At 43.6% G+C, this 10,633-nt stretch overlaps 1 protein-coding gene across 3 annotated transcripts in view; it reads left to right on the top strand.

The window, feature by feature from the left end:
- The first annotated feature begins 445 nt into the window (after window positions 1-445).
- LOC122680584 (ubl carboxyl-terminal hydrolase 18-like) overlaps window positions 446-10,633 on the top strand; it is a 31,028-nt gene continuing 20,840 nt past the window's right edge. The window contains exon 1 of one of the 3 annotated variants that reach the window (XM_043882121.1): window positions 446-540. The gene's annotated coding sequence lies outside the window, so the exon portion shown is untranslated. The other 2 variants (XM_043882122.1, XM_043882123.1) reach the window with 2 other exon arrangements.

Below are 10,633 nucleotides of genomic sequence, written 5' to 3'. Positions count from 1 at the left end.
CCGCGCCGCCCCACGGGCACCAGAGGACAGCGAGCTTCGTACCCGTATCTCTCTACCGTTTGTCACCGAATCTACAAGCCATCGAATTTTAAGATACCCAATTTAAGAAATTACAAACAACAACAAAAACAAACAAACAAAAAAACCAAAAAACAAAAAAAGAAATAACATCATCGCTTCAAGAAAGAAAAAAAAAATGCTGCCACGTGTATTAAGAAATGTCAAACGATTGTAAAGCACCTCCGAATGATTACGGAGATCTTAAAATTTCCAAACAAGAGCTTATTCTAGGAACGAGCTTAGGCTTCGTTCTGCAAACGGCGCTGCACATTTAAACGCGTAACCAGCGGCGGAGGCTCCGACTCGGCGCTCAACTGCGCCTCCTCCGCTGAGTTTCGCTTTCAGTTCGCAAGAAACGAAAGCCCTGCGGCAGGCCGGGGGCGGGGACGGGGCGGGACGGGGGTGTGGGCGGGGACAGAGGTGCTGGCGTTAGGGCGCGCGGTGCGCGGGGACCCAGAGGGCCAGAAGTAGGGAACCGAGGTGAGTAGGGAGTCTCGGGGACCGAGGCGAGGACAGGGGCGCGGCGACGGACGAGGGGACCGAGGTGGACGGACCGGGCCTCGCCCGCCGCGCCAGCCCCGCAGCCTCCTGGAGGGCCGGACACTGGCTGAGCTTCCCCCGCTTTCGACTTGGCAGCGCGGGTCTGACGCATCGCGGCTCTTAGGGCAAGTTTGGTGGTACTTACTTACTGCAGACTTTGTCTCCAGGGGAGATAAGGCGAGGCTCTCTCTGCTCGTTGCCTCGTGGCTACTTAAGGGATTTATTTGGGCTTGGCGGATTATAATAATGGTCTGTATTCGTTAATAGGTGTATTGGATCGATGCAGTTTTCCCACGCTGATGTACTGATTTAGACTTTTTGCATGACTTTAATTAAAGAAGAAATTGCAAAACTGTCTAAGTTTGTAAAAAAAAAAATTGCAAAAAATGCAGACAAATCTGTGAGATAGAGATAAGGTTTCTTTTAATCCTCAACTCGCTATCATTTTATTGGGTACTATGCCAGCAATTTTTATATGTACACCTCTTCAAAACTGCTCTGTAAGTTTGCTTCCTCCACCGCCCCCCCCCCCCCCCCCCCCAACAGTATATTATGGACATCTTTCCATGGCAAGAGATACGGTAGGTCCACCTCATTTTAAGAACTGGTGAAAAATATGAGAGGTACATCTGTCTATTTAAACACTCCGTGGACATTTAGGTTCTTTTTTTTTTCAGTTATTTTTATTAGTTGGAGGCTAATTACTTCGCAACATTGCAGTGGGTTTTGTTATACATTGACATGAATCAGCCATGGAGTTACATGTATTCCCCATCCCGATCCCCCCTCCCCCCTCCCCGCCCCCCCCCCCCGCCCCCCGCCCCGCCCCGACATTTAGGTTCTTTACCGTTTTTACTGGTGCAGATGATACAGCATAAGTATCGTTCATAGTCACAATTGTGCGAATATATAAGCATATTTGTGGAGAGTTCCTATAAGTAGAATTGCTGGGTCAGTGGGCATACAAACTGAGAAATTTTAAAGATTTTGTTAAATTGTGCAAATCAGAATATTTTAGTCTGAATTTAGACCTTTAAACCTAAAACTCTATTCTATGACCCCTGAAAATCTGGACTTAGAGTGTTTTGAAAATTAAAGCACAGCCTTTACTTTCATGCTTTTTACAGCATTGAGGTAGCTATACTTTGAAATCATTGATATAGGGGCAAATATTTAAAACATTTCTTTTTGGTGGCTCAGATGGTGAAGAATCTGCCTGCCATACGGGAGACCTGGGTTTGATCCCTGGGTTGGGAAGATCCCCTGGAGAAGGAAATGGCAACTCACTCCAGTATTCTCACCTGGAGCATTCCATGGACCTAGGAACCTGGTGGGCTACAGTCCATGGTGTCACAAAAGTGTCAGACATGACTGACACATACTTTCCATTTGGTGTTACACTATGAGGGTGAGGTGGGGGCTTCAGCCTGGACATTTAGGAGGTCTGCTGTGCTCATAGGAACCGGACAGGCCATCAGCTAACAGGTACACAGCTCCTTCCTGGTTTTTGGATCTCTATCAAGGAACTGGGGGAAAAAAAAAAACCCAACTTTTTATTTATTTTTTTAACCAATAAAAATTCGTTGCACAGTATGGATGCCTTTATATTAAATATGGTGATGAGCTTGCAAAGAGGTTTCATCTGGAGTGTTTCAGTCTGTGTGCCCAGCGCATTACCGTTACTGGAAAAGCACACACAGACATGAAATATGAGATCTGAATCTGTTGCCATGATGGGTTGGATTTGGACTGTGAGGCTTGTATCACATTCCAGGCATGTAGGTTTTGTTCTTCTTTGGGCATTTAAAGATGGAGTTGGTTTTCCTTGCAGAGAGTCTAGTAGTGAGTGAAGAGCCAGTTAGAGCCCGGGGCAGCCCAGGTTTCCTGCATCGTGTCTTACGCTGTTTCTCTGAAGTCTCTGGTTGTTTCTGTGGCTACAGTGGTGGCCAGTCTAAGCCAGCTGTTTCTGTCCTTCACATCTCCCATTTATAAGAGTAAAAATTTTAGGAAGAGTGGGTTAAGTTAGTTTTGTTCTTTGGAACCTAAAATTTTGTTAAATAAGAGAGTATTTTTCAGAGCAATTTTAGGTTCACAGCGAAATTGAGTACACAGAGTTCCTGTATACCTCCTGCCCCTCCAGCCTCCTCCACTGTAAACAGTTTGTTACAACTTATAAACGTAGGTCATTATCATCCGAAGTCTGTGCTTTACATTAGGGTTCATTGTTTTGTGCATTCTATGAATTTTGACAAATGTATAATGACATGTATCTACCATGTATCAGACAGAATAGTCTCACTGCCCTAAGAATCTTGTGTTGGAGCCCATTTTTCAGTCATGCATTGAGTTTGAAAATTCAGCATCCTTAAAATATAAATATTCCTCAAAATATATCCATTCTCCTTTCCCCCATCACCACCTGCTTGGCTCATTTTCCCCATCCTTCTCAGATCTTTAAGTTTCACTTTCCTCTCTTTTTTGCCCCACCTACCTGTCTTCTCTGTGACTAGCTCTGAAGTTTCTTGCCTTTCTCTGTTGCCCTTTGGGATCTGGCCTCTCACCTCTCCAGATGATACCTCCACTGGGTTTTACTGTCTTATTTTCAAGGTCTGGCAGACTGCAGAGTAATGTCTCTGGAAAACAGGCTGATCCCTTCCTACTATTTCATCAGATTTCCTTTGATGTGGTCTCAAAGTCCTAGGTTTTGCTCATGGAATTGTCAACTGCCATCATTTCTCTGTCAGTTTAACTTTTCTAGGCTGAGCCTCGTAAGAGGAACAACTGTTTATGACTACAGAAAATATTTACTAAGAAAAGAGACTGTTATCTGAGCCATTTAACATGAGCCTGTTAATTATGCCACTTATATTTAGCTGTTTCCGAGCTTCTTATGTTCTCCTCCCTTCACCTTTTTTATAAAAGGATTGAGAAAAAATTGTAAAACTTCTCATTCCTAATTCACTAATTTTTTGGATCTTAGAATAAAAACACTATTGCTAACAAAGGCTCCCTTAAAAGATATTGAATCTTTTAATATCTTTATGCCTTAAATGACTTATTGCTTATTTAAAATCATATTAATTATAGGAAATTAAGAAATTAAGGGAAATAATCCAGGGAAAGGCAAAAATGATTTGTAACCAATTGGAATTACCCTTTAATGACATTCTTGATATATTTTGTCCCAGTCATTTTTTCTCTGTGTGTGTAGTTATGTTTTATAAAATTGTGTCCATACTATGTAATTTGTAAAATACAGAAAGAAAATAGGCTGTAAAAATGAATTTTGGTGAACAGTCTTCACATAGATCTTTGTATATATATCTGTTTCTTAAAGCCAGAGTCCCAGAGCAGAGTCATGTTAATCAGTAGTCTTTCAGCTAAAAGTGTCAGGAACCCATTTCAGGCTAATTTTAAAAACAGCAGAGGGGATTCTGAGTGGAGATCTCTGGGGGCAGGCATCTGGAGGCTGGGTTGGTCCAGAGTCTTAGCTGGCTGTCTCAGGACTCTGTCTCCTTCTCCATCTCTTGGTTCTGTTACCTGTCATTGGCTGTTTTCCTTGGCTGGGGGTTTTTCTTCCTGTAGTGGGAAAGATAGTTTGATTTACAATCTTCTGGCCTAAAATCTCATCTAAGAAGTCTAAAGGCTGATTATTTTCAGTCTTGATTGGGTCCCGTGACCATTGCTGAAACAGCCACCATGAGCCCTGTGAGGCCAGGCTTCTGAGCCAGGCAGTGGGTGTGGGCTCCACGCAGTCTTCATAGTCTGAAAGTCCAGAGAGTTTTCGTAAAGAAAAAGTGAGTCTGCTACGAAAAGGTGGGGTACTGGGCTGCAGAAATGACCGCTGTCCTCTGAAGTCGTTTTTGAGGTCGTGGTGCACGTTGCCGAGTGTGCGCCCAAGCTGACTGTGGTTGTCCACTCCCCATGGCCGTGTGTGGATGAGGAGCTGATGCTCTGCACCTCGTCTGTGTCTGCACAGGTGACACCATGAGATCCTCACGGCTGACGTCTTAAATGGGAATAAAACAGCCGAGAAATCATGCCCCTTTAGGGAGAGCAATACTGGAACTGAACTGAAAACAGTCTTCATGAAATGACTTGAAGGTGGCTGGTCTGCACGCACGCCTCTGTGCCAGTGGTCGGCCCCCTGCAGCCTGAACTTGGTCAGTGCTTGTTGAGAATAGCTTCTCAGCCTTAATGTGCCTGGAGGCGCATTCACCCGGGAATCTTGTCCAAATGCAGATTCCAGTCCTGCCTCTTTAACAGACTTCAGGTGATGCTGATGCCACTGGGCCAGAGACCTGCCTTTCTAGTGACAAGACGTTAGACAAGTGGTGGCCAATATTTTAGCAAAACAAAAGAAAACCTCCCCTTCAGATCAGAATTATACTCTCAATATTCATTAATTGAGAAAACACACTGGAAATTTCTACATATTCAGAAAAGCTTTTACACCTTTTGGCAGAACACTAAAGGGCTGAGTGTTAAACTCAATGTTTGGTTAGAGATGAGGCTGTATGCCTCTCGCCTGTGCTGAAATGCACTCCAATTTCAGCACATCGCTGGGGTTGAAGAATGGGAGGATCTTACAACTGGTGTCCCCTGAGAAGCGCTGGATTCTCAACAAGGCTTTTAGTGTGGTTACTTCTTCAGTAGTTTCCAGTGAACAAACTGCAGGTGCTAAGTTCTGCAAACTACAGCGTTAGGGTGTGTGTGTGTGTGTGTGTGTGTGTGTGTGTGTGTTATTGTTTGAGTAGCCTTTTAATCACATAGTGTCTGCTATTCCATAGTGTTTGAACATCTCACATTAAGTGTGTGACAAAACCATTCCAAAATCTCTGATGAAGGACGGCAAAACTGTCTTGCTGTCTTTCTCTGACCAGGATTTCTTGTTACATTCTTCTGTGCTGTAGTTACCTCCTGGACACATACTGAAGGGTGTGAACAAAACACTGTATGCCAGACATGCTATATAAATTGTGGGTCCCCTAGTAAAGTAAGAATATGGGGCTCCTTATTAAGCAATTGTGAAGAATTTCAAGACTGCAACAGGGGAGTGTTAAACCAAACCAGGCACTTCTGAGTGTGTCTTTGCAGCTACACAGGTTGTGTACTCATCAAGCCAGCCCTGACTATGTCTGTGACCGCCAAACCATTCATAGCTTTCATCTTGTTTGTTCCACTGTTGATGACAACTGTATGACATTGACATTTAAAAAACTGATTTTCCAGTCTATAAATATTCTTCAAACTTTTTAGGAGAGAATCTTACTGGACTCACCATCATGCTGTTTAAAATAGGCTCTGGTTGTTTCTGCCTGTTCAGATGCTTGGTGTATATGATATAGAAGTAGCACATTTAAAATGATCACTGTTTATTCGATGTGTACAGCAGAATGTAACTCAGAAAATTTGTTTTTAGAAACGTATTTTCCAGAGCAGGTTGTCCTTAGGATTCACAGTTTAGGTAACTGTCAAAAGTCAAGCGTTTGGTTTCCAACCATTGAATTGAGTGACTGTCTAAAGTCATCATTTAGACAAGAATTTTTAACCTCCACAAGTAGACCAGATCTTAAAAAGAGCGGTGTGCTTGATTCATGTGTATAGTCTGTGATGTCTGAAGTTTGATAAGTGTGAACAAACTGTGTTTTGGGTGTTTGGTTTCTTTTCAGATTTTTTTTATATTGTTTCTTACACCTGGATTGAATAGTGTTTTATTCTTGATTTTTTGTAGATATTTTTGGAATTTTTCCTCCTGATGATAACTGGTAAAACTGATGTTCTGGTTTAAATTCATCTACACAAGATTTGGAGTATTTGCAAAAAAAAAAATAATCTGCAAATGAGTTTTTTTTTCTTGAAAGACTCGTGACTTAATTGGAATTACATAATTAAAATTTAAATACAATTCTTAAAGATTATTTTGTTTAATATGAGAAGCCTGACATACCAAACAATTTTGCAAAGTGTAGAATTGTTACAATCTAACTCCGTTATTCTAAATTACTTTAAAATTTAATAAAATTGCCTAACATAGCTTTGTAAATCAGCTATATTCTAATAAAAATTTTCATAAAGTTGGAAGCCAAAAAAGATATAATATCCTCTGTAAGATATTTAGCAAACTTATTCACTCTTTACTATATGTATTTTCAATTTCCATTCCTTTTTTAATATTTTAAAATAATTTTATGCATATAATTAGTGGTCCAAACCATTCACTGTTGCAGCATCTTTCTTTTGCAGTGAAAATTATGCTTTAGTGTCTCAACATAGAAAGTATATGAGATTCTCTACCCTAAGTTGTGTGGATTGTTTGCAACTGGATCTTCAGATATTAACAGTTAACCCAGGTGACCATCGTTTTTTGTTACACTGGTCACCTGGGTGGTGACCACAATGACCATTTAATCATGTGCCAGTGCAGGGACACCAGAAGGGACACTGAGGAGGGCGTCTGGTGGTTGGCCTCTCAAAGGCTGAGGCCAAGCAGTGGATGGATCTTGGCTGAATAATAATGAAGTGAAGCCATGCTCTGGTACTTCCTACTCCATGTGAAAAATGAAAGTCTTCATGCAGTGTTTAGCGTGCGTCTGGCTACAGTGCCACTTTCGTCCAGAGCTCTGGCTGTAGATGGGAGCGACTGGTCTTTCTGTCAGATCTAGGGTTTGGTATTTTGTCTTTTACCATCTGTTCTTCAGCGTGGGCTCCGGTCTGCCTACTTGGTACTCTGTTCTGCAGTCTGTCTTCAGCCTCTGTCTACCCGGTCATTCCCCTGCGTCCCTCTAGGGGACAGGGCTGACAGACCCACATGATTCGGCTTCTGCTTTTCTCGCTGGAGACAGAGCTCTGAGGGAACCTGCCTTTAAGGTTAGGGTTCTTCTTAATTAAATTAATTAAACTGAGTGTCTTTGGGGAAAATCCTGGGAGTGATCTGTGATTCAGGTTTGTCAGCAGCCGGTCCGCTCTGCGTTCCCCGCTGGGCTGGGCAGTGTGAGTGACTCCTTCATGCCCGCGTCAGCCCTGTGTCTTCAGGCCTGTGTCTTGTCTCCTCATACTGGACTCCAAGTTCCAATTAATTCATTAGCTAGTGAATGATAAACGTTTATGAGCCCCTTTCCCCTAGCTGGAACATTACTGGCAAGTACATGCTTTCTGCTTGTCTCTTCCCTCTGCTTTCCTGTCGGAGGTAATGGCCTTTTTGATCATAGTTATCCATTTAAGAAGTTTTACCTCCCGTGCCCATTGATGCCTGAACAATGTAATATCTCATTTTCCTTGAGTTTGAATTACAAAAGAAATATTATATATTATCTTCTAAGAATTGTCTTTTGACTCAGCACTGTTTCTAAGATTCACCCTTTCGGGACATGTTCACTCAGGTGCAACTAAGGAGTATTATTTCACTGTGTAAATTTATTACAGCCCATGTACCCATTCTTCTGACCTTTGTGCCAAGTGCTTGGATTGTTTCCACGTTCTTGCTGTACAAACAGGTCTGATGTGAGCATTCTTGTATATGTCTCCAGGGACGCATGTAAGAATTTCTCTTTAGAATTTTTGGGTTGAAGTTAAGGGAAACTAGATGATGCCAAATTGTTTTCCCACGTGACTGTACCATTTTACACCCCCCCCCGCCCCCGGCCAGTGGTGTATAAGAGATCCTATTTATCTACATTCTTTCCAACACTTGGTTCAATCAGAATTTTTTTTTTTTTTTTTACTGCATTGAGCCCTTGTTGTGGTGCACAGGCTTTCTCTAGTTGTGGAGTGCTGGCTCTAGAGCATGGGCTCAATAATTGTGTCATATGGGCTTAGTTGTCCTGTGGCGTGGGGGATCTTCCCTGACCAGGGATTGAACCCATGTCCCCTGCATTGGAAGTACAGTCTTAACCACTGGACCACCAGGGGAGTCCCCAGAATTCTTAACCAATGCCAGTTAAGCAGTGTAAAATGGTATCTCATTATGGTCAAGGTTTGCAGTTCCCTGACCACTAGTGACCACTTAGCTTTTTATAAAACTTCTATTGCTGGAACTCTACATTTTTTCCAGTCCTGACTTGGATTCACCCATGCAGATTTGCTCAGAGTCCTTTGCACACTCTTCCCACATGCTCCTCCCCCAATCATTGGGCTTCTTTGCACATCATCTGCCTTGCCCCAGGGTGTCCTTTATTTTAAACCATACCCTTTCCTCCATAATAAACTCAGATCCAGACCCACTTTTCCCACAAAACTTGCCCTTGTAAACATCAGGGAATTTAGGTCACTTCATTTAAACACTGAGTCCTGATGGGCCTCTCAGCCAGTGGCTAAAGTGCAGATGGGTGCAAGGTGTTTAGCTACGTTTATTAAGAACCTTAGGGGGAGTTCCCTGGTGGTCCAGTGGTTAAGAATATGCATAAGACTCTGTGTTCCCCATGAAGGGGCCTGGGTTCAATCCTGGTCAGGACTGCAGCTAAGAGATCCCTCATGTTACAGCTAAGATCCAGCACAGCCAAATAAATGTTTAAAACCAAACCCTTAACTTTGTACACTGTGACCTTGTAATTATATTTCTAAGAATCTCTCCCAAATATTGATTTAGCGACTGGTTGTATCTGATGGTCAGGTAAGTTAGAAAGCCACAGACTTATTTGCACCGGGATAGGGAAACAATGGTCATGAGTTTTCGCAAGCTCTGGAAGATAAAGAACAGGGAATTCTGGCGTGCCGCAGTCCATGGGGTCGCAAAGAGTTGGACACGACTGAGCGACTAAACAACAACAAAGGGAATGCTTGAACAAACAATATGGGTTGTGGCCTCAGCTTAGACTCCGGGCAGGCCTGAGCCCTGAGCTGCCGGCAAAGCTGAAGCCCTTTCAGCAGAACTCAGTGAGATGAAAAGGCAGGAGGCTGTGGGAGGCCTGGGCGTGGATCACACTTCCATGTCAAGCCTGCTTGTAGACACAAGGGAACCTTTGTGCTTGGATCGCTGTGTTGGGCAGTGCCCTGCAGACACCCGTGTGCACTCTGGGCAGGTACGGACAGGGTACGGTGCTTGTGACCTTGTTCCGAGACTCCTCCTGAGATTCCAAGCATACCGGGGCGGGGGGGTGGGGGGGAGGACACACAGGTAGCTGAAGTCTGTGCTGTCTGGAGGAAGTGGGTTCTGGTTCACATGACCTCTTTTAATGCTGTGGTTTTGTTGCATCTCTGACCTTTGGTTTGCCTGAGGAAAAATCAGATACGTAGAGAAAGGTTTTATACCTAAAGATATTCACTGTGGTGTTTTTTTTTTTAAGTAATGGTAAATAATTGAAAACAACCAGACTATTCCATAGTTTTTGTTGCTTTATTAGGAATCATTGTGAAATGGTTGATAATGTACTGCTTTTTCTATCTCATTGTACAACAAGAATTTTCCCAAGTCATTTTAAGCGCTTCACAAATTTTCTTGTGTGCTGATAGAGCAACAAAATTACAGGCCTCTTGTCAATGACCCGTGACCATGGAAGGGGAAAAGGAAAAAGCCCAGGGCAGAAAAGAATGTGTGTTAAAGTTTATTATGTGACTGTGCACACATGGGCGTGGTGTTTGGGTTCCCAAGGACATTTGCCAGTCAGTGCTGGCTGAGTGGCATTTCTTGGTGGAGCCTGTTGAGAAGGGTGTATACTCTGTGTGTGTGTGTTGTCTAAGAAACCTCAATAGACTGAGGACCTGCCATTGACTTGCTCCTCCGTTGATGGTGTCGTCCCAGCTGAGATGATCGTGCGAGAGGTGTGCTGGGGAGCACCCTTGGGAAGACACCAGGGCAGGGGGCAGGGAGAAGTGAGCCCAGCAGGGTGGGCAAAGGGGGGACTCGAACTGCCAGACTCTGAAGCAGAGGCCTCAGCTGATCCTGAGGGGAGCTCGGGACTGGGTGACCCTTCAGAGCTATCACACCTTCAGGCAGGTGGTAAGGCCCTCATGCGCCTCATTGTCCAACCCCTGGAGAGGGACTGGGCCAGCTGTCTTCATTGGGGTGAATTCCTCGGGGGCCTCAGTGGGGGGC

Source organism: Cervus elaphus, chromosome 22 (assembly GCF_910594005.1).
Source record: "Cervus elaphus chromosome 22, mCerEla1.1, whole genome shotgun sequence".
In the NCBI taxonomy this organism is placed as follows: domain Eukaryota; kingdom Metazoa; phylum Chordata; class Mammalia; order Artiodactyla; family Cervidae; genus Cervus; species Cervus elaphus.
The sequence above is the reverse complement of the archived record's forward strand: the minus strand, read 5'-3'. Positions and strand labels throughout refer to the sequence as shown.